Raw genomic sequence first — 22,276 nt, forward strand, 5'->3', positions numbered from 1 at the left:
TGTTAAAATGATTGGGATTTGAAGTTTTCTTTTTTTGGTACTTTGATGTGATGTTTTGCCATAATTTTCTTTTGATTACATCTATGGTATTTTCTTAAGAATAGCCTACCATAGGTACATTTATCTTACAGTTTCACTTAAACATCAAGCTAAGCAGTATAATTATTGTGCTGTAATTTTGTTTTTTCCCACTTAGACACCATGCTCAGCTATTTCCAAAATATGCTTTCACCATTGTTTTATGTTATTCAGTTTTAGCTTGCTCATTCTGTTTCACACAGTAGAATTTTACAGTGCCTGAAATGTAGAGGAAATAGACTTACTTCAGAACCCTTTATTTGTCATTTCATTTTGGAACATCATCACTGTGTGCAGTGTGTTGTGCAAGTAGAAAGGAATTTAATTTTAAATAAGTGTTACCAGATTGTAAAACCCTCCCTATCACTCGTATAATATTAAATGTCAGAGGTTTTTAATATAGCTCTGAGGTGTTGTGCACAGTATATATTGCAGATGTAAATGATAAAACTACATATAAGTACATACATACACATAGAGGCATTCCCTGGTTATCGGCGGGCTCAATTATTGGCAACTTGGTTTTTCTGCGCTTGTCTAATGATGAAAATCGGTGATTTTCGGCACCGATATGTGCCAGTGTCCACTTGTCAGCGCCAATAATCGCATATTGGCATCGATACATACCTAACAGAGGCACCGATAACTGAAAATCAGCGCTTATGAGTGCCGGAAATCACCAATTTTCGGTTATCGGCGATTTTCACTTATCGTCATGCCATTGGAATTGAACCCCCTGCCGACAACCGGGGGACTGCCTGTATATGTATATTATATATATACAGACAGTCCTTGCTTATTGGCGGCAACGGCTGTTAACAGCATCCCAGTTTTACAGCGCTAGGCTAATGACGTCGTTAACGAGATTTTCGGGGTCGGTAAGCGGTTTATTGGTGTCTGTAAGCAGTTTATGAGTGTCAGTAAGCAGTTTATCAGTGTTGGCAGTTTATATTATATATATATATATATATATATATATATATATATATATATATATATATATATATATATATTTATATATATATATATATATATATATATATATATATATATATATATATATATATATATATATATATATATATATATATATATAATATATTTGTATATATATATATATATATATTATATATTTGTAATTTTAAAGTTGGGGTCTTGCTAGATAAATGGGGTATACTAGGATGATAAGCAACTTACCTTAATTGCCACAAAAATCTGGACTCTGGCCTTGGCGACGGCAAAAATTACAAACAACAAAATACACCTGAATGGCTACTTCAAGAGGGGAGTGATTAGATAAACTCTGGGGTTTAACTTAATTCATTATATTTATAAAAGAAAACACATCAGAAGAATGGTAGCATAATTCTGGGGTAATGAGGCGAGAGCAAATGACGGGGGATTTCCTGGAGGGAGTATATTGGGTTTCCTGCTTCAAAAGTTGTCGATAACGAAGTAGCGAGGGTCGCTACGCACACAAGGTGACGCGCAGATCCACAGTTGGGCACTCCTATCCTGCAATCAAAACACTCACGGTTACTCAACCGAAACTAGCACCGTAATGAAGGAATCAAGGAATTGCATAGAAGATGCCTAGACTGAACTAAATTCCAGTGACTCGAACATCATATGATTACATTACACTTCTCGTAAATACTTTGCAAATTAAACTGCACAAAATGCAAACCAATGCAGATCTCACTGTAGATATATCGCACTATGAAAAGAAAGGAACATAGTTGGAGGAGAATAGGGAACGTGGCTGACAAAAAAAACCTTAAACCCTGGTACTTTACCTTTCTTTAAGACCTGAAGTTCTCTTCTTATGAGGGCCAGCGAGAGGGCAGGCAAGTGGATTAATTCACAACAAAAGTTACCTTGAATACTGCCAGCCACGTGACGAAAATGGGCAGTTTGATAGAGCAAGGGACGGAGCTCTGGAGCCCTTGCTTCCACCGACAATTCTGAGACCAAGCTCCTCTCTCCAAGGCCCTTTATAGTTTCAGAAGTTACGGCTTTCTCTTCCTAGATGGCTGTGATCACTCTGCCCACATGGAACTGCAGGCAGCATGGCTCTGATTTCAAAGTGGTGGAACACCCGTGTTCCGCCTCCCAGCTGGCCTGCCTCGGGCGACAATTAGCTCTGGTCGGGTCCGCACCTGAATTAAGGGATTCCCAACAGCACTTTGGACAAGGAAGGGGTTAAAAGGGTTCCCCCCCCAAAGCAGTGGTGAGAGAGGTTTTAGAGGCAAATTTGCCTACAATGAAAAATACTAAATTGACATTATTGAATTACTTAGTCCTTTTACTTTAAATTATTGCATGAAAGATGGCATAGGATGGAATATTCCTAATAGTATATACATACATACATACATGCAGTCTCTGGTTTGCGACGGGTTCTGATGCCGCGTCGTAAGCTGAAAATCGTTGTAACCTGAAATAATTGTCGAAAATTGTAAGAAATTCTTACTTTTAATTCTTTGAGTATCCTTTGTGTCTTGAAAATGACATAACCTGCATTTTTTATTCAGTCTTTCATAAAAAACCCTCCAAAATTTTACCATTCTGCTGTTTTGGAGCAGAGAGAGAGAGAGAGAGAGACCTCCAAAATTTTACCATTCTGCTCTCTCCAAAAAAGAGAGAGAGAGAGAGAGAGAGAGAGAGAGAGAGAGAGAGAGAGAGAGAGAGAGAGAGAGAGAGAGAGAGAGAGAGAGAGAGAGAGAGAGAGAGACTCTCACTGCTTATCTACCAGAAAAAGACTTGGAATTTCACAGAACTACAGTGCTCCCCCATTTTTACACGGGAATAGGTTCCAGAACCTACTGCAGAAGTGCAAAAATCCCCCTTTAAAAATGCTTATAACTGCCTATCATGAAAGTTTAAATACCAAATGTATACTTAAAGTATCATCCTGCATCAAATATACCTTAAATTATTATCCTATTACTGCTGTATTAATCTTTGAAATTACATTATTAATATCATTTCAAAGTCATCTTAAACATTAGTACCCTTAAAAATATATACATATGTACTTCTAACCCTTCCAGCCAAAATGAGAGAGAGAGAGAGAGAGAGAGAGAGAGAGAGAGAGAGAGAGAGAGAGAGAGAGAGAGAGAGAGAGAAAAAGAGAGAGAGAGAGAGAGAGAGAGAGAGAGAGAGATTTATCTCTTTAATCTCTTGAGGAATGTCAATCCATTTCTCTTTACTGCAACTGACAACAAAAAGATTTATATGTTTGTTTTTGTCTTCCAGAGATGTACTGCTACCTTTACTATGCATTTTTAAAACACTATGAACAGACACGCACACAAACAAACACTGTGCACGTGTGTTAATACCAGATGGTTAAAGAGACTCAAATTTGTGGTATCTTTTTTTCAGAGAGAGAGAGAGAGAGAGAGAGAGAGAGAGAGAGAGAGAGAGAGAGAGAGAGAGAGAGAGAGAGAGAGAGAGAGAGAGAGAGAGAGAGAGAAGGACTGATCTAAGTATCTGTTTGTCTATTTATCTATATATTCATTTCTCACATTATTATCTATCCATTTCCCACACTGTACCCTTTGGAGAGAGAGAGAGAGAGAGAGAGAGAGAGAGAGAGAAAAGAAGGAAGGGAGAAATTGATCTTCTACCCTGGGTCAGAAATGTCAAGTAATTTGACATATTTGACAATTACATCTCCTTCACTTCAAAGCTTTGGGTAAAAGATTGGGGGTGATATTTGTTTGTTTAAAAGTTTAAATAATTTACTATAGAAATGCCTAAATGTTGTAATTACAGTATATTATTATTATTATTATTATTATTATTATTATTATTATTATTTGAAAATTAGTACTTATTACAGTTATACCCCAGACTTATGTGAGGTTAGGTTCCAGGACTCCTCGCGCAAAACGAATTTTCGCTTAAGTTTGGCACGGTGTCTAAAAATGCTAACAAATGTTATTTCTAGAGTTTAAACACTAAATATGACCCTAATCCTGCTCCCAAAGTGTTAAGATAACTTTTAAATGAAATTAAAGTTACTGTAATTTCATTTCAAAGTTAGCTTAATACAGCACCCTTACAAAAGAAATAAATGGTTGATGTAAAAATATAGGAGTGTGAAGATTACTATACTATTTCTTTTTCTCCCCCTTCTGACCTGTCTATTTGTAGAAGTGTTCTCAACCTCGTCTCTTTCTCTGTGTTCTGAAATGATTTTTCATGAACAAACAGTGTTTTTCATTGGACTTGTACAACTCTTAGTTGTCTCTATGTTCTAGAATGTTATGTTTGCCACACTAGCACATTTACAGTTTGTAGATGGTACAGGTAAAATTAGATCAATTTAAAATTTTTATTGTACAGGTAAAGCCATACAGAGAAATAGTAATAAGTTGTAAAATATGTGTGAGCGCTAACTATGAATGAGAGAGAGAGAGATATAATTGTCCTTGTGTTAAGAGAGTGAAAGTATTTATAAATTATTACAGAGAGAGAGAGAGAGAGAGAGAGAGAGAGAGAGAGAGAGAGAGAGAGATTACTTAGGAATCCTTTGACCAGCTATTGGCAACACTCCCCCATCCTGTCACATAAATTAGACATACTGTATTTGACAGCTTTGCCCTCAGTCGAGTTCACAAAAGATATGGGAATGATATTTGTTTAAATACGTATCACATACATAATATAAATTTTGTAATTACAGTTATAATATTATTATTATTATTATTTGAAAATGAATACTTATTATTAGATAAATAATTTAAAGTAAAAAACTAATCAACATATGTATACATGTACTATAAAAATTCTCTCATCTCAGTAAGAGAGAGAGAGAATTATTTTAATGTTATTTAATTTACACAGAAAAGCTTGAAAACTTATAAATTACATAAAAAATTAAACAAACACTTTTGCAGGGTTTCTCAGTATTCGCAAATGTTCATGTGTCTGTGAAAAACTCATGTATGACAATTAGTTAGGTTTCAATGAAAAGTTCATGTGTCTGTGAATTCACGCAACTCGAATCGCGCAAGTTCGGGGTATTACTGTATTAGGTAAGTCATTTATTTATCGTAAAACATTGTTAGTCCTCACCAGCTCCCACAAATTTATTAAAAAATTCATGTGCTGTCATTCTCTCTCTCTCTCTCTCTCTCTCTCTCTCTCTCTCTCTCTCTCTCTCTCTCTCTCTATCTCAGAGGGGGAGGAAGAAGAAAAAAATACTACTCACCCTCCTTTTAATGTATGCAAAGCCCTTGAGGTACAAGCTCTGTGGTTGGTTAAAATCCCACCCTTGCTGACAAGAGCATGTCGTCAAGGAGAGCGAGAGAGGAGGGGGTGGTTATTGGCTACTTTCAGTCCCTCTGTTCAATAGCGTGTTGTCATGGAGAGAGGGGAGTTGCTACGAGCTCTGTTATTGGCTACTTCTAATCCCTCTAGCCAATATAGTGTCGTCATGGAGCCTACGTCAAAGCAATAAAAAAATTGTAAAAACCAGTGATGGAATTTTAGTATATTTTTATGTTGATATACAGTAATCCATATTTCATTAAAGGGTATATGCAGTACACAGAGAGAGGGAGAGAGATATGGGTGGTTGACCTTACTTTAATCTCAAAAGAGTGAAATTATTTGTGAATTATTTGGGAAGAGAGAGCGAGTGAGTTTGAATGAAGTGTTTTCATTGTTAAACTGTTTTGTGATTTCAAGGGGTTTTAAATTAAAATTTTGATACTTTGCTGTGGTACCTTAATATTAATATTTGAAAATTAGTAAATAATTTTTTTATCATGAAAAATGTATTTTGTCATGAAAATAAAATAAAAATCAGTAATTAGTGAATATTGTTATATGAAAAAATCTGCGAATGTGAATTTTATTGTCGTATGCAGTGGACCAAGTCGTCCAAAATGCTGTCGAGAATTGTAGGAAAACCTTACTTTTCATCCTTTGGGTTTCGTGAAAATGACGTATCCGGCATTTTTATTGAGTTTTTCATAAAAAAACTCCAAATATTGACCATTCTGCTGTTTTGGATGCATATTTCTTCCGTTCTGATAGGCATCATCTGAAATGTGAAAAATCGTAAGAGAACCTTACTTTTAATCCTTTGGGTGTCTTCAAAACAATGTACTGTAGCCTGCATTTTTATTGAGTTTTTCATAAAAAGAACTCCAAATATTGACCATTCTGCTGTTTTGGATGCATATTTCTTCCATTCTGATTGGCATCGTCTGAAATGTGAAAAGTCATAAGAAAACCTTACTTTTCATCCATTGGGTGTCCTGAAAACTACATAGCCTGCATTTTTATTGAGCTTTTTCATTAAAAAAAAAAAAAAAAAAAAAAAAAAACTCCACATATTGACCATTCTGCCATTTTGGAGCCATATTTCTTCCGTCGGATCGGTGTTGTCGACATCGTAAACCTGGAACATGCATTGTAACCCAGGAAATAATTTTTATTGAATATATTTGAAGAGCGTCGTAAACTCGAAGCATAGTAAGCCAAGCCTTTCGTAACCCAGAGAGTGCCTAACTTCTTGAATTCTTCGTGCTTTGTGGATATGCTTTTCACTACAAAGCCTTAAGATCCAAGTGCAAGGAATTGAAGTGGTTGTGATATATATGTACAGTATATATGTGAGTGTATGTGTGTGTGGAATTGTAATTGTAATTGTAATAGCCACAATGCCCCTCTTAACTTCTCGTGCTTTTTTGGATACGCTTTTCACTACAAAGCCTTAAGATCCAAGTGCAAGAAATTGAAGTGGCATTTTCCTTTGTGGATTTTATCTTTATTTATATATTCATCACGTTCCTTATTTTCGTGATTCAGTTATACATATATATATGTAGATATACAGTAAACCACCCGTATTTGCAGTCTCACCATTCATGGATTTCTCTGTGGAATGTATGTACACATTATTTGTGGAAAATTCACCCATTCGCGGTATTTTTCATTGAGAAATATTCACCAATTACTGTATTTTCAGATTTTCATGGCTAAATGCACTTTTTGTGATAAAACTATTAAAATACTCGGGTATAAGCATTTTAGAGGATTTTTTGTGTTTAAACTATCAAAATAGGCAGTTCTAAGTGTTTTTAGAGTGGGTTTAAGTATTCGCGGATTTTAGCTATTTGTGGGGGCCAGGTGTCGCACGCATCTCCCGTGAATACGGGGTTTCTGTCAGCCTTATTAGTCCCACTGTATGGCAGGGTCAGCCGCTCAAGTCAGCTTTCTCCATCTATTTCTATTCCTAGCATCTTCTTCCCCAAGTCCCACCTCACCCATATCCCTCCTCACCATGTCCATCCATCTGATCTGTTGACGCCCCAAACTCTTCCTCCCCATCACTGGCATGTTCTTAGCTCTAGCTCTCTTGATTGGTTCCACCACCTCTCTTCTTTTTACATGGCCATAGTATCTCAAACGAGCTTCCCTAGCCGCCTCCTTTACGTTACATGCACCACACATTCTTCTTATATCTTGACTCTCCCTCCTTTCCATTAGTGATATTCCAGCAATCCATCTCACCATCCTCATCTCGGTTCTTTCCAACAGTCCCTCCTCTTTCTTCTCAAGTGCCTAGGTTTCTGCCCCATATCATAGTATGGGCCTGATAACTGTCTTATAAATCTTTGTTTTGATCTTTAATGGCATTTTCTTGTCCAAAACAACTCCAGTTACTTTTCTCCATTTTTGCCATGCTTCTTTCACTCTTTGCCACTGCTTTCTCAGTACCTCCCTCTTCTGTTATTATTGATCCCTAATAGTTAAAATCATTGTTCTGCTTTAGCACTGTACCATCTTCCACTTGAATGTTCACTTCTTCGTGTTCTTCTCTACTGTACTAGTCATTAGCTCTGTCTTTCCAATGTTCACTTTAAATACTTTCCTTTCTAGGACTCCTTTCCATGCTAAAAACCTTTCTTGCTGCTCTTCTTCTGTGTCTGCTATAATGACTAAATCGTCAGCAAACAACAGATCCCTCCGTTCGTCATTGTTAATTAATTCTGATGTCAGTGTGTCTACAACGACGAGAACAAGAATGGACTCGGAGCTGATCCCTGATGGAGGCCCATCTCCACAGGGAATGTGTCAGTCTCCCCATATTTTGTTTGTACAGTAGTTCTTGCACCCTCATACATCACCTTCACTAACATTACCAACTTCTCTGGTACTCCTCACTTTCTCAAACACCAATAGACTACTCTTCTTAGTACCCTGTCATATGCCTTTTCAAGATCCACGGAACACAAGTAAACTTTCCTGTTTCCCTCTAGATACTTCTCTTGGACTTGTCTTACTACAAAAACAGCATCCACTGTGCTCTTTCGTTTTGTAAACCCAAACTGCTGTGCTCATGTATATCTATCAGCTCTCTCAACCTTCCTTCTGCTATTCTTTCTAGTGTCTTGATTACATGCTCCAAAAGCTTTATTCCTCTTTAGTTCCCACAGTTTAACATGTCTCCTTTTTGTTTATACATTTTAATCAAGTCCCTTGGCATTTCCTCTACATCTCAAATTTTTTCCAATAGTGTGCGCACCCACTCTTTGCCTAGATTTCCCAACACTTTAATCATTTCTATTGTTACCCCTGACTTTCCTGCACCTTTATTTACTTTTCCTTTCTGTATAGCATTCTCAACTTCACTCACTCTGATGTTTGCTATTGGTCCTTCTACTGGAGGAACATTTTCCAGTTCTTCACACTCATTCTCATTGTTTAATAGTTGTGAAAAATAGTCTTTCCATCTTCTGACTACCTCTTCCTCAATTAAGATATTTCCATTTTCATCTTTAATAATTCCTACCTCTCCTACATCCTGCCTGTCTTTTCTTCTCACTTCTGCAATTCCGTAGATTATCTTTTCTCCCTCCAGTGTTCCCATCTTCTCATACCATTCTCTCCTGGCTTCTCCATTTGCAATCTCTACCACTCTCTGTTTCCCTCTTTGTCCGTCTATACTCCTCTCTTGTTTGGTAGTTATCTTCTTCCCACCCTCTTTTGGCTATACTCTTTTCCTTCACAGCTGTTTGAACCTCTTGATTCCACCACCATGCTTCTTTTTCCTATTGCTGCTTACCACTTGCCCTCCCACACACCTCTGCTGCTGCTGGCACCACAATCTCTCTCATATCATCTCATATCTCTTCAGGCGATTCTGACATTCCACTCACATATGTCTCTTCTCTGGCTCTTTCCACTTTACTTCTGAACTCTGTTGCCTTCTCCCCCTTCAGCTTCCAAGTTTTAATCCTGTTCCTGGCTGGGACTTTTCTTTTCCTTATTACTTTCAGCCTAAAATCTGCCATTACCAGTTTATGCTGTGCTACAACAGATTCATTTGGAATAACCCTGCAGTCCATAATGGTTTTCTTGTCTTCCTTCCTAACCAAAACATAATCAATTTGTGTCTCATTTTGTCCACTTTTGTGTGTTACCAGGTGACTTCGCCTTTTCTCAAACCGAGTGTTCAAGACTACCAGATTCATAGCTTCTGCTAATTCTAACAATCTTTAACTTTCCTGGTTTCTTCTTCCAATTTTGTATGTTACCAGGTGACTTCTCCTTTTCTCAGACCGAGTATTCAAGACTACCAGGTTCATAGCTTCTGCTAATTCTAACAATCTTTCACCTTCCTGGTTTCTTCCAAAACCTCTTCCTCCATGTATTCCTTCAAAGCCATCAGAACTCTCACTTACATGGGCATTCATGTCCCCAGATAACACTAATAGTTCATTTCATGGAACTCTTTCGATATATTCTTCTAATTTTCCTCAGAATTCCTCCTTCTCCTCTTCATTACACCCTTGTTGAGGGGTGTATACCGAGATGATATGCCATGCTGTCTTATCTTTCACAAACTATAAGCCCATGAGCCTGTCACTGATATGCTGGACCTCTGTGGCATTCTCTTGCAAATCTGGATGGAGAATAATACCTACCTCATTTCTCCTTGTATCTTCCCGTGTGTAGTAAACTTTATATCTTTCTCCAAGTTTTCTTGCACTTTTCCCTTTCCATTTAGTCTCTTGTATACACAGAATCATAATTTTTCATCTCTGCATGACATCTACCAACTCTCTTCCCTTTCCTGTGAGGCTACCAACATTCCAATTTCCAATTCTCAGCATTCCTTTCTTTTTCCAATCCTTTCTCATGACTAACTTCTTTAGCCACAATCGTGACTTCTGCTGTATCCTTTGCATATTACTCACTACTGTCAAGGGATACTGTGGTGCGTCGCTTATGGGCTACGCCCTAGCCTTATTGCATTCCATCATCGACTCAAGATTCATTATTTAGTTTTTGCCACTGTTTTTCGTATTTGGTTGGTTAGACCAGGCAGCGACCCTCCCCATTTATCTGGGCTTGAGACCAGCAGCAAGTTGGACTGGCTTTTCCTCTCTTATATATATATATATATATATATATATATATATATATATATATATATATATATATATATATATATATATATATATATATATATATATATATATATATATTAGTTAGTTATAGAGTGTGTGTGTGTGTGTGTAATTGTAATGGCAATAATGCCCTCTTAACTTCTCGAATTCTCTGCGTTTTTTTGGATACATTTGTCTCTACAAAGCCCACCGGACATCACAACCACTTCAATTTCTTGCACTTGGATCTTAAGGCTTTGTAGTGACAAGCATATCCAAAAAAGCACAAAAGCACAAAGAATTCGAGAAGTTAAGAGGGCACTGTGGTTATTATAATTACATATTTATCTGGAAAAAAGTGACCAGTAGATCCTACACAAACATATACAGTGTATGTATATATGTATATACAGGCGGTCCCCGGTTTACGACGGGGGTTCCGTTCTTGCGCCGCGTCGTAACCCGAAAATCGTCAAAAATCATAAGAAAACCTTACTTTTAATGCTCTGGGTGCATTGAAAACGATGTAAACTGCATTATTATTGAGTTTTACAAAAAAAAACCTTCAAATTATGATTATTCTGCCGTTTCGGGGCCATATTTCTTCCGTCGGATCAGCGTCTGACGACGCGTCAGTAACGCCCGAACATGCGTCGTAAGCCGGGAAATAATTTCTGATGAATATATTTGAAAAGCGTCAGTAACTTCGAACGTTGTGTCGGAACCATCGTAAACCGGGGACTGCCTGTATATGTGTATATATATATATATTAGATCTTTATTTATTTTCAGCAGCGGTGGTTAACAAGTTCCAGTTTTAAGGCGCTAGCCTAACACCGTGGTTAACCAGATTTTCGGCATTGTAAGCGATTTTCAGCATCAGTAAGGACTTTATCAGCGTCAGTAAGCGGTTTATTGGCAATGATAAGCAGTTTACTGGCATTTACGACATAAACACCATTTATTACCATAATTATTGGCGATTTTCAGTTAGTGGTGTCCAGCCAGGAACGGAACCCCCGCTGTTAACCAGGGACTGCCTATACACACACACATACATATATGTATTGTATATGTATATATATATACATGTATATAAATTATATATATACAGGTATATGTATATATATTATATATAAATATATAAATATATATATATATATATATATATATATATATATATATATATATATATATATATATATATATATATATATATACATATATACATATATACATAGTGGTTATATATATATATATATATATATAATATATATATATATATATATATATATATATATATATATATATATATATATATATATATATATATATATATATATATATATATATATATATATATATATATATATATATATATATATATATATATATATATATATATATATATATATATATATATATACACATACACACACACACACACACATACATAGTGGTTATGTGTAGGAACGAACCCCACTGTTAACTGGGACTGCCTGTACACACACACATATATATATATATATATATGTATATGTTATATATATGCATATATATTTGTATATGTATATTTATATATATGCACATATGTATATATATATGTACAGTATATATATGTAATATATGTATATATATTTGTATATATATAAATTATATATATATATATATATATATATATATATATATATATATATATATATATATATATATATATATATATATATATATATATGTGTGTGTGTGTGTGTGTGTGTGTAATTATATATATATATATATATATATATATATATTATATATATATATATATATATATATATATATATATATATATATATATATATATATACATACATATACATATACATCTATACACACATATATACACTGGCAGTCCCTTGTTATCAGTGGGGGTTCCATTCCAACAGTGTGATGATAAACGAAAATCGCAGATAACCATCTTCTGGGCTTACCGGCACCGCTGTTAGATATGTATCAGCGCCAATACCAGATTATCAGCAACGAAATCACCGATTTTCGTCACTAGATAACCACCAGTAGCCAAGCCTGCCGATAACCGGGGACTGCCTGTAAATAAATATTTTATATAATTCACTTATATATTTATTTTGTGTCGGTGAAGAGGAAGAATGTGTAAAGATTGATATGGTTATTTATTCTTAAAATGGAAATGAGGGCAAATAAGTAATAGAGTAGTGTGCATCCCCAGTTTTGTCCTTTTCATTGGCTGTTACTCCTTCATACTTTACTTCCAATCCATGGTACACAATCCCTGCTTCATCTTTCCTGAGACTTTTAACCTTCTGTGCATAAAAGCTAAACTTTGGTTTCTTTTAAGTTTTATTGCTTTAATGCAAATTTCTCAGCTATATTTTTGATATCATTACTTGTAAGCAAATGCTTTAGAATGAGTATTGACCCATATTTGTGAAAGAATGTTCATTAAAATGTGGTTGATAATCTTCTAGTATGGGGACTTTTTCCTGTCACCTGCCTTGACACAATTGATTTTGTTTTTGATGAACAAGTAGTTCATGGTTTGTTTCATCTGATCTTGTGTGTTAAAAAAAAAAGACCAGGTCAAATTGGATACAGGCAGCAGGAGTCTAGTCCTATCATAGAAGCAACTAGCATGGACACAGATTTAAAATAAACCAGTCTGCACATATCTGAATCAGTTTACTACTAGTTCTGTGATCTTCAGTTAGTGAGGGAGAACCTGAAAGTTGAGGATTGCATATTAGACGTGAGTTAGAACTGGCAGAACTTATGATTTATGGCCTAGTCCTAGTGTTTTTGGGTATGAGTAAATCAGATCTCCTTGCCAAGAGTGGAAGAGAAACTGAATAGTTCCAACCTTTGGGTTAGATAGTTGCTGATGGAGGACTTGTTTCCTCTTAGTTATATCCTGTTGAGGGCAGAAGAGAAAGTTTAGGGAAGAAGAGGATTTGGATATTGATATTTTTCTGTAAAAGTCTAGCAATATATTGTCCATATCTTAACGAGTTGGTTAATGACAGATGAAAACCAGTTGACAAGGTATCAATCTGGAACAGACTTGGCATCTGGCTTACTGTGCATGATAAGGGCTGTGAGGAAAATCTTTGGAGAATAGACAACAGGGGGTTTTGTATGTATTTGTATAGGATCCACTGCATATAGGGGATTCCATGGTATCTGCAAATATTACTGAAAATGCAATAGTAATGGTTGACTCATTCTTTCACTGATCCTATGTAGTTTTGTTGTATTATCACCATTGTGGCATGATATTTTAATATATGAAAATATTTTATTTGCTGTCCTTTGCTTAATGTTATTCCATACTAATATAATGTCATGCATAGCAATAACAATATACTGTAATGTTTTTACACCCAGCTGGTTTTTTGAGCACCACAGTTGTGACAAGATAAACACTGTAAACTGCAAAATGGCCCAAACAGACTTATTTTTTATAGTAATTTTGAAGTATCAAATTATTGAGGTTCCTTTAAGTAATCCTCTTTATAGTAATCTGAAGTATCAAATTATTGAGGTTCCTTTAAGTAATCCTCTTTATAGTAATTTGAAGTATCAAATTATTGAGGTTCCTTTAAGTAATCCTCTTAAAAAAAATAAATTTGCATATAAAAGTAGTTTTATATAAGTAACTTACCAATTAATTACATAGCTATTAGTTTCTACTTTACATGGCAGCTCAAATTTCATAAATTATGGTAGGTGCTCTTTTGTTTGGGTGTAGGTGGCTTGCCCAGCCCACTTTCGGGGAAGAATAGGTACAACACAGCTAAAGAGCTCAATTTGTTTCTGCCAGTCAATGACTAAACATGGGTTGGTGAGCAGCTCTTTGAATTTTTTTTTTTTTCCACCAGATAGTTTGGATATTCTCTTCATTTGGTGAAGTATTCTGTGATTTTGGTAGCACGCTACTCTTAAGTAGCTTAGCTAATATTCAGGACTTTCCCAATTTTAACTGTTTTTGACCAGTCGTGTCAGACTCTAGCTTGTCTAGTGTTAGGTACTGCAGTAAAGGCTGCGAGACAAGACTTAAGTCCGCTAAATATGAGAGCCATACTATTTGTTGTTCTTGTAGGGAGCAAGTTTGCTCACCAGAATTGTGACAAACGAAAGGATTGGGATAAAGGGAAATGGAAGGTTTTGCATTCTCATTTGGAGAAACTCCGTGACAGACTTAAAAAGGCAACCGCTGGGACTGAAGCTAAAGCTTCCACTAGTCAGGCTAATTATCCGGTAGTTGATGTCGCTGAGTTACCTGTCCCTTCAACACCTGTGACTGCCTTTTCTCCTATCTCCAGCCCTCCAACTTTTCCAGTTAGTGTACTTCAATCCCTGGCTCCCATTCTTCTGACCCCAATGCCATTGCCAGCTTAGAAGCACAGGTGGACGAGAATTTGATATGTTAGTGTATACCATTTCCCAGATTGGGAATTCAGTGAGTTGAGTGCATTGTTAGTAGAGGGGGTGGCTACTCGTCGCACCGACACTCCTAGACCACTGCACTCGTAGACCAAGGTCCCTGCTAAACTCCTCTTGCTCACCTGGGAGGAAGCAAACTGGCAGTCCAAGGGAGGTCGGTGGGGTTTGCCCACAGGTAGTCACTTTCTCAACCAAGCCTGTTGTCCTTAAGTCCCAGGACTTGGAGGACAGCCACTGGAAAGGCGTCTGTTTGGATGTGCATACGTTGTCGCCAAGTGACTCAGACTCTAACCGGCCCAAAAAGCACAGCTGGTACTGTGCTAGTGTTTCAAGGCCATTGAAAAGGCCTGGCACCCTGGTAGAAGATGACTTGCCTCTTGTCGGTAAGTGTGCTATGGAGAGGGCTCGCAGTCCGCGCCCCTGTTGGAGTTTTTGGGAGTCTCCTGGCCGAGCTCCTAGTGCACCTTCAGTGTCTACCAAGCACCAAAAGTCTGAGCTCTCAGTGTCCAAGCGCCTAGGTTTCAAGTGTCCAGTGTATGAGCATTCTGTGTCCGAGCTCCTATCATATGAGTGTCCAGTGTCCGAGTGCCCATCATATGAGCGCCCAGTGTCCACACGTCCAGTGTGTGAGCGCCCAGTGTGAGGGCGCCCAGTGTCTGAGCACCCAGTGTCCGAGCTACAAGCTTCTGAACGTCCAGTGTTCGCAAAGAGTGTCGCAGGCATAAGTGTCCAGTGTCCGATCTGTCAGTGTGTAGGCGCCCAGTGTCCGAGCATCCATTTTTTGTGGGCACTTCCAGTGAAGCTCATCCACCTGCCCTCAAGCATTCGAATGGGACAGCCAGTATCTTTGATTCCCCAGTTCTTGAGGACCTGTCTTTGGCACCTAGTTGGCTGAATAATATTTTGATTCTCCCTCAGAAGCTAGCTTCGATGGCTCAGGATCCCATGGATCCTCCTATGTCACCTATTTCCTCAGAGGAGGAACCCTTGGATGAGGAACAGCCGTCGTCGAATTATTCGGCACTTTTAAGATTCTTCCTGGTTTGTTACCCGTCTTTTTTCTCTCCGGCTACTCCATCTTCTCCGGGGTCTGCTTTTATGATGTGTCAACCTGCATGGACTCTCAGGTTGCCTCAGATGGTGCTTTCCTCTTCCTCTAGGAAAGCTTTGGCACCCATCGACAACTGGCTGTGGGAGAAGAGGGATGTCGGCAAAGCAGTTTTTTGTATGCCTCCTCCTCATTTGATACGACAAAAGTATCTGTCGTAATCCGCTGGGGAAGCTCCTTCCTAGGGAGTTTCTGTCTCCTCTCAAGGGAACTTATCCACCCTCATCGATGTGACACATCATTCTGCATTTTCCTCTGCTAGAATTTATTCAGTGCATCGGAGTTGGACCACCCCATCAAGGATATATTCAAGGTTTTCGATGTCCTTAGTTTCCTTGATTGGATGGTAGAGGCGTTGGCCAAGAAAACTGAGGACTGCGCCACTCTGCAGGAGAATTTCGCTGCAGATTGGTTGGGGGTGCTTGCATGCACTGACAGAGCAGTAAGAGATGGCGCCCATGAATTGGCAACAATCTTTACTATGGGACTTGTGGTGCTCATTCACCACTCACTAAAGGGGTCACTCCCTCTCAGTATTTGTCCCTGTTGTTCATTTCTTTGGTTAAAACCAGCTTGTTTCCTCAAGAAACCATGGAACGAGTGATGGCTGAACTTCAGAAGAAGTCGACGTAAGACCTGCTCGCGCAGTCTGCCGAGAGGACTAGGGTTCCGGCACTAACTCCTTTGACTTCTACTGCTGTCAGGACGACCTCCCCTTTATCTCAGCAGCCCTTTTGAGGTAACAGAGGCCATTTTCAATCCCAACCAAGAATGAATCTCCGGCCAGTACGACCGGTCAAGAAGGCTTCCAGCAAACTCACCCCTCGCAAGTGAGATACCTGTCCTCCATATCCTGGTGGGAGCAAGGTTCCTCCATTTTTGGAGCAGATGAAAGTCCAGGGGCATAGAACCTTGGGTTTCTGAAAGTCTTGAAAGAGGGCTACGCGATCCCTTTTAGAGAGGAACCTTCCTTAGTAACCTCGCCCTTCAGCTCGACAGCCTACTCAATAGGCTCGAGAAGCATCAGCCCTACTCGAGAAGCAGGCTGTGGAGGTGGTCAACAATCTAGGCACAGAGGGGTTCTACAGCTGCCTCTTCGTTGTTCCCAAGTCATTGGGAGGATGGAGACCTGTCCTGGACAGCAGTGCTCTGAACTTCTTCATTCAAACAATAAAGTTCAGAATGGAAACGAACCTGTCAGCCATCCACCAGGTCGACTGGATGGTCACGATTAAAATGCAGGATGCATACTTCCATGTTCCAGTACACTCAGACTCCAGGAAGTATCTGAAGCTTGTGTTCCAGGGCAGGGTCTTTGAGTTTCGGCACTATACTTCAGCCTCTCCACAGCCCTGCAAGTTTTTACTCGTGGTCTCTCCCCTCTGGCCAAGTGGCTCCATCTAATGGGAATAAATATATGCCTATATCTAGATGACTGGCTCCTACGTTCCCCCTCAAGATCCCAGTGCACAGAGGACCTTCAGAAAACACATCAACTTGCCCAGGATTTGGGGTTGTTAATAAATTACAAGAAATGCCAACCAGTCCCCACGTAATTGATTCTTTATTTGGGGATGAAAATAGATTCTCTGAATTTTCGGGCTTTTCTGTCCCAGCAAAGAATTCAGAACTGTCTCAAGAAAGTCCGGGACTTCATATCTCACCCGTCCTATTCATCCAACGAGTGGATGAGCCTCCAGGGAACACACTCTTCCATCAAGAAATTTGTTTCGTTGGGCAGGTTGCACACCTGTGTTGCAGTTCTCCCTCAGGGCCAACTGGTGCAGGAAGAGCTTCCCAGACCTGTTGCCTTCCCCATCACTCTCGAAATCAAGGAGGACCTTTGGTGGTGGCTGGTAGAGGACAGATTCGCAACAGGAAAGTCGCTGTCTCCGATGAGCCCCTGCCTAACGTTGTATTCAGATGCGCCAGATCTGGGTTGGGGGCTCTACTCAACAACATGGAATTTTCTGGGACGTGATCTCCAGCTGAAGGGAACCTTCACATCAGTGTAAGGGAGCTGAAGGCATTACATCTAGCCCTTCAGTTCTTTGCAGCAGAAACTTTCAACAGGACAGTTGCTGTCCATTCGGACAGCATGACCACTCTGGCCTGCATTAGGAACCAAGGGGGGGGGACATTCCTTTTCGCTTTATAAAGCAGTCAAGGAGTTCATTTTTATGGGTGCAAGACAACAGGACCAGCGTTGTGACCCACTTCATTCAGGGCAAAGTGAATGGCTTTGTGGACAAATTAAGTCGCGGCAAACCGGTTCTACCGATGGAGTGGACGCTGAATCCACAGGTGTGCACCAACCTGTGGAGACTGGGGAAAGCCATCGGTAGACCTGTTTGCAATGTCAAGAAACCATCGTCTCCTTCTTTATTGCTCCCCAGCTCCGGATCCTCAGGCATGGGCCATGGATGCCTTGCTGCAGGATTGGTTGGGTCTGGACATATATGCCTTTCCTACGATCAGCATGGTGAGGGAAGTATTGAAGTTCATCACCCACAACAACACTTCGATGACCCTAGTAACTCCCTTTTGGCTGCACAAAGAATGGTTCCCAGATCTTCTAGGCCTTTTAGTAGACTTTCCAGGACTATTACCTCCGAGGAAAAATCTTCTAAAACAGCCTCATTTTCATCGATTTCACCTAGGCTCATCCACTCTCTCTCTCTGACAGGCCTCAGACTGTCAGGGAGCTTGTAGAGCAAATGGTTTATCAAGAAAGGCTGCAGAAGCAGTTGCGAAATGTAGGCGACGATCTTCTGTTGCAGTCTACCAGGTCAAGTGGACAGTCTTTCAAGGATGGTGCCGAGAGCACAATATCTCTTCTCAGATGTGTAGCCCAAATTGCAGACTTTTTACTGTTCCTGAGGTCTTCGAAAGGATTGGCTGCATCTACCATCCTTTTGAACTCTTGGAATCCTCCTCACTTAGAGACTTGATGAGGAAGACCCTATTTATGATGGACTTAGCTACAGCTAAGAGAGTGAGCGAATTGCATGCCCTTGATAAGAAGGTAGGTTTTCTCAGGGGAATGCAGTTTGCTCTCTGACCTTTGGATTTTTGGCAAAGAATGAAGACCCTTCTAACCCCCTGGCCACGTTTGGTTACGGTCAAAAGCTTGTCTGATATCCTGGGCCCAGCAGATCAAGAGAGAGTCCTCTGCCCAGTGAGAGCATTACAGGTATACTTGGAGAGAACTAAGAGGATTAGAAGTTCCTCTCAAGATCTTTGGTGTTCAGTTAAGGACTCCGGTCGCCCATTATCCAAGAATGCCTTATCCTTCTTTGTAAGGACCGTGATTTCCTAATCACTTGAGAGTCCAGGAAGATTTCCTGCCTTTGTGTAGTCAAGGCTCATGAAATATGGGCAGTTGCCACTTCACTGGCCTTCAAACATAATCTATTGCTCTCCTCGACCTTGCAGTCCAAGAATTGGAGATGCAAGTCATTTTGCTGTTTTAACTTTCGTGATATTAAAACAGTGTATGAGAAGTGCAGTGCATTAGGCCCATTCTTTGCAGCCGACATGGTATTAGGGGACGAAGGATAGGGGGAATGCCTTTGATTTCCTCTATCCACTCCCCTTGAGTAAGTATTGTCGTGTTTTTCTTGAGAAGTCTGCGGGCACTGTATGTTGTGAGTGCCACCAGTCATTGGTTTTTATGGTTTACTTGGTTTAAATTTTATTGAGATATAGGTTAAATTTATCTGGTCATATTTTTGTGTACTGCACCCAAGGCAAGGGCAAACATATACAGGCAGTCCCTGGTAAAACTAAGGTATACTTAACTTTAGTCCCTAGTTATCAGCAAGGGCTCTGTTCTGACAGCCTGACGATAAGCGAAAATCCCCGATAACTGAAAATCGCCAATTTTCAGTTATTGCCGCCGTTAAGCAGGAATCGGCACATATCGGTGCCAGAAGTTGGAATCGCCGATTTTCGTCACTAGACAAACGCCAAAAACCAGATTGCCGATAACCAAGCCCCACCGATATATATACAGTATATATATACAGTATATATATATATATATATATATATATATATATATATATATATATATATATATATATATATATATATATATATATATATATATATATATATATATATATATATATATATATATATATATATATATATATATATATATATATATATATATATATATATATATATATACATATATACAGTAACCCTCTGGTATTTGGGGTGATGTGTACCACACCCCCTGCAAATAGCTAAAATCCACAATACTTACAACCCCTGTAAAAACACCTAGAACTGCCTATTTTGATAGTTCAAACACAAAACAACACCTAATAATGCTTATACCTCAGTATTTTAATAGTTTTATCACAAAAAGTGCATTTAGTCATGAAAATACAGTATTGTAATTAGTGAATATTTCTCATTGAAAAATACCACGAATGGGTGAATTTTCCACGAATAAAGTGTACAGGCAGCCCCCGGATATCGGCGATCCAGTTTACGGTGCTTGCCTAGCGACGACAATAACCGAATTTTCGACACATATTCCTGGTTATTGGCGGCAATAACCGGATACTGGCGCCAATAACGGAGGATCGGCGCTATTATTGCCGATTTTCGATTATCATCATGCTGTCGGGAACGGAACACTGCCGATAACTGGGGACTGCCTGTATGTATGTTCCGTAGAGAAATCCGCAAATAGGTGAGTCCACGAATAAGGAGAACGCGAATACGGGGGTTTACTGTGTTCTGTTGGATTGTAAGCTTTGACAACCTGTGATGTACTCCTTCGTTGCAAAGGCCCCACTAGAGTAGATGCAACTCTTGGCTCTACTACCATACCACTACAGGTCGAGAGGAGCTCCAACCAGAGGCAGTATCTACCTGCTGTAGCTCCCTCACCAGGTAAGGTTACAAGCATTGCATGATGCTAGCAAATTTTCTATTTCATTCTCCATCTCTGAGTGTTTTTGAGTTGTATATGTCCACGCATCCCACCTCCTTTCAATTTGGGATTGAGCTGTGTAATTATTTGATAAGTTACTTGTGTGAAAAAGACATTTTTGTAATAAAAAATAGTTTTATATATACTTACCAAATAATTACATGATCAGAGCCCTCCCTCCTCCCCTCTCATGGACATAGAGCATAAAAACTGAGCTCTATAGCTGTGTTGTACCTATTCTTCCCTGAAAGTGGGCGGGGCAAGCTACAGAGTACCTGCACCCAAAACAAAAGTGCTACCGCAATTTTTGAATTTTGAGCTGCCACGTAAAGTAGAAACTAATAGCTATGTAATTATTTGGTAAGTATATATAATATATAAAATATATATAAAACTTTATTTTACTGTACTATAAAAATGTGATTTTAGTAAAAATGCATAAGTCACACCTGATAACTAATAAATTGTATAGCCTAATTTGATTCTCTATAGTCATTGCTGCTTAATGACATACCTAATTCTTAGACTTTTATTTTTTATTTAATTACTTTAACCTTTTGTGTGCTGCATGTGTTCATAATGACCACTGTATGCCACATTCAGGTGAATGTTAATAAGGAAAGTCTGAAAAATCTAGCTAGAATTAAGTGACGAAATATAGCATACCGTAAAGGACCACACTTTATGACATTCAGTTTATTATTCAGCTTTGAACAAGGCATTTATGCAGCACTACCCTTTTACATATAGTTAAGTTGTCAGATATGTACTATTTAAATAGAACCTTAATTTTTTATATTACAACAAATTGTTTTGAAGTTATTCCAGTTCGATATTTAATACCATAGTCAGCAAACCTTGTCTGTGCTTGTCAACTCTATAGAGTTCCTCATCAGACATCCAGTCTACTATTGTTATTTAGTAACTATATTGCAATGTAGATATTGCAATGTTTTTTAATGTGAGTAAAGTTTTGTACCAACCTCATTGTTCCACGCTATCAGGGCTACTAATCATTAACACTGTTCCCATCTGATATATGGGGTAAAATAAAAATCTCAGATGTGAAGGGAACTCCTTGTAGATGAAGTGATCAATATGTTTGAGTGGAGTCTAATAAGAATACAGGGATTTGTGGTTAGACTTCTCTGTTGTCACCAGGCTGAAGGTACCCTGTCTTTCTCTGTCGTCACCTGGCTGAGGGTACCTTGTCTGCAGGAAGGTCTGTCAATTCTTTATTGTCACTGGTATCTGATAATCTTA

General features: G+C 38.6%; 1 protein-coding gene across 2 annotated transcripts in view; it reads left to right on the forward strand.

Moving 5' to 3' along the window:
- The window catches only part of LOC136849085 (vesicle transport protein GOT1B), an 89,861-nt gene that overhangs the window by 46,807 nt on the left and 20,778 nt on the right, over nucleotides 1-22,276 (forward strand). The gene's annotated exons all lie outside the window — the stretch shown is intronic.

This window comes from Macrobrachium rosenbergii, chromosome 20 (assembly GCF_040412425.1).
Source record: "Macrobrachium rosenbergii isolate ZJJX-2024 chromosome 20, ASM4041242v1, whole genome shotgun sequence".
In the NCBI taxonomy this organism is placed as follows: domain Eukaryota; kingdom Metazoa; phylum Arthropoda; class Malacostraca; order Decapoda; family Palaemonidae; genus Macrobrachium; species Macrobrachium rosenbergii.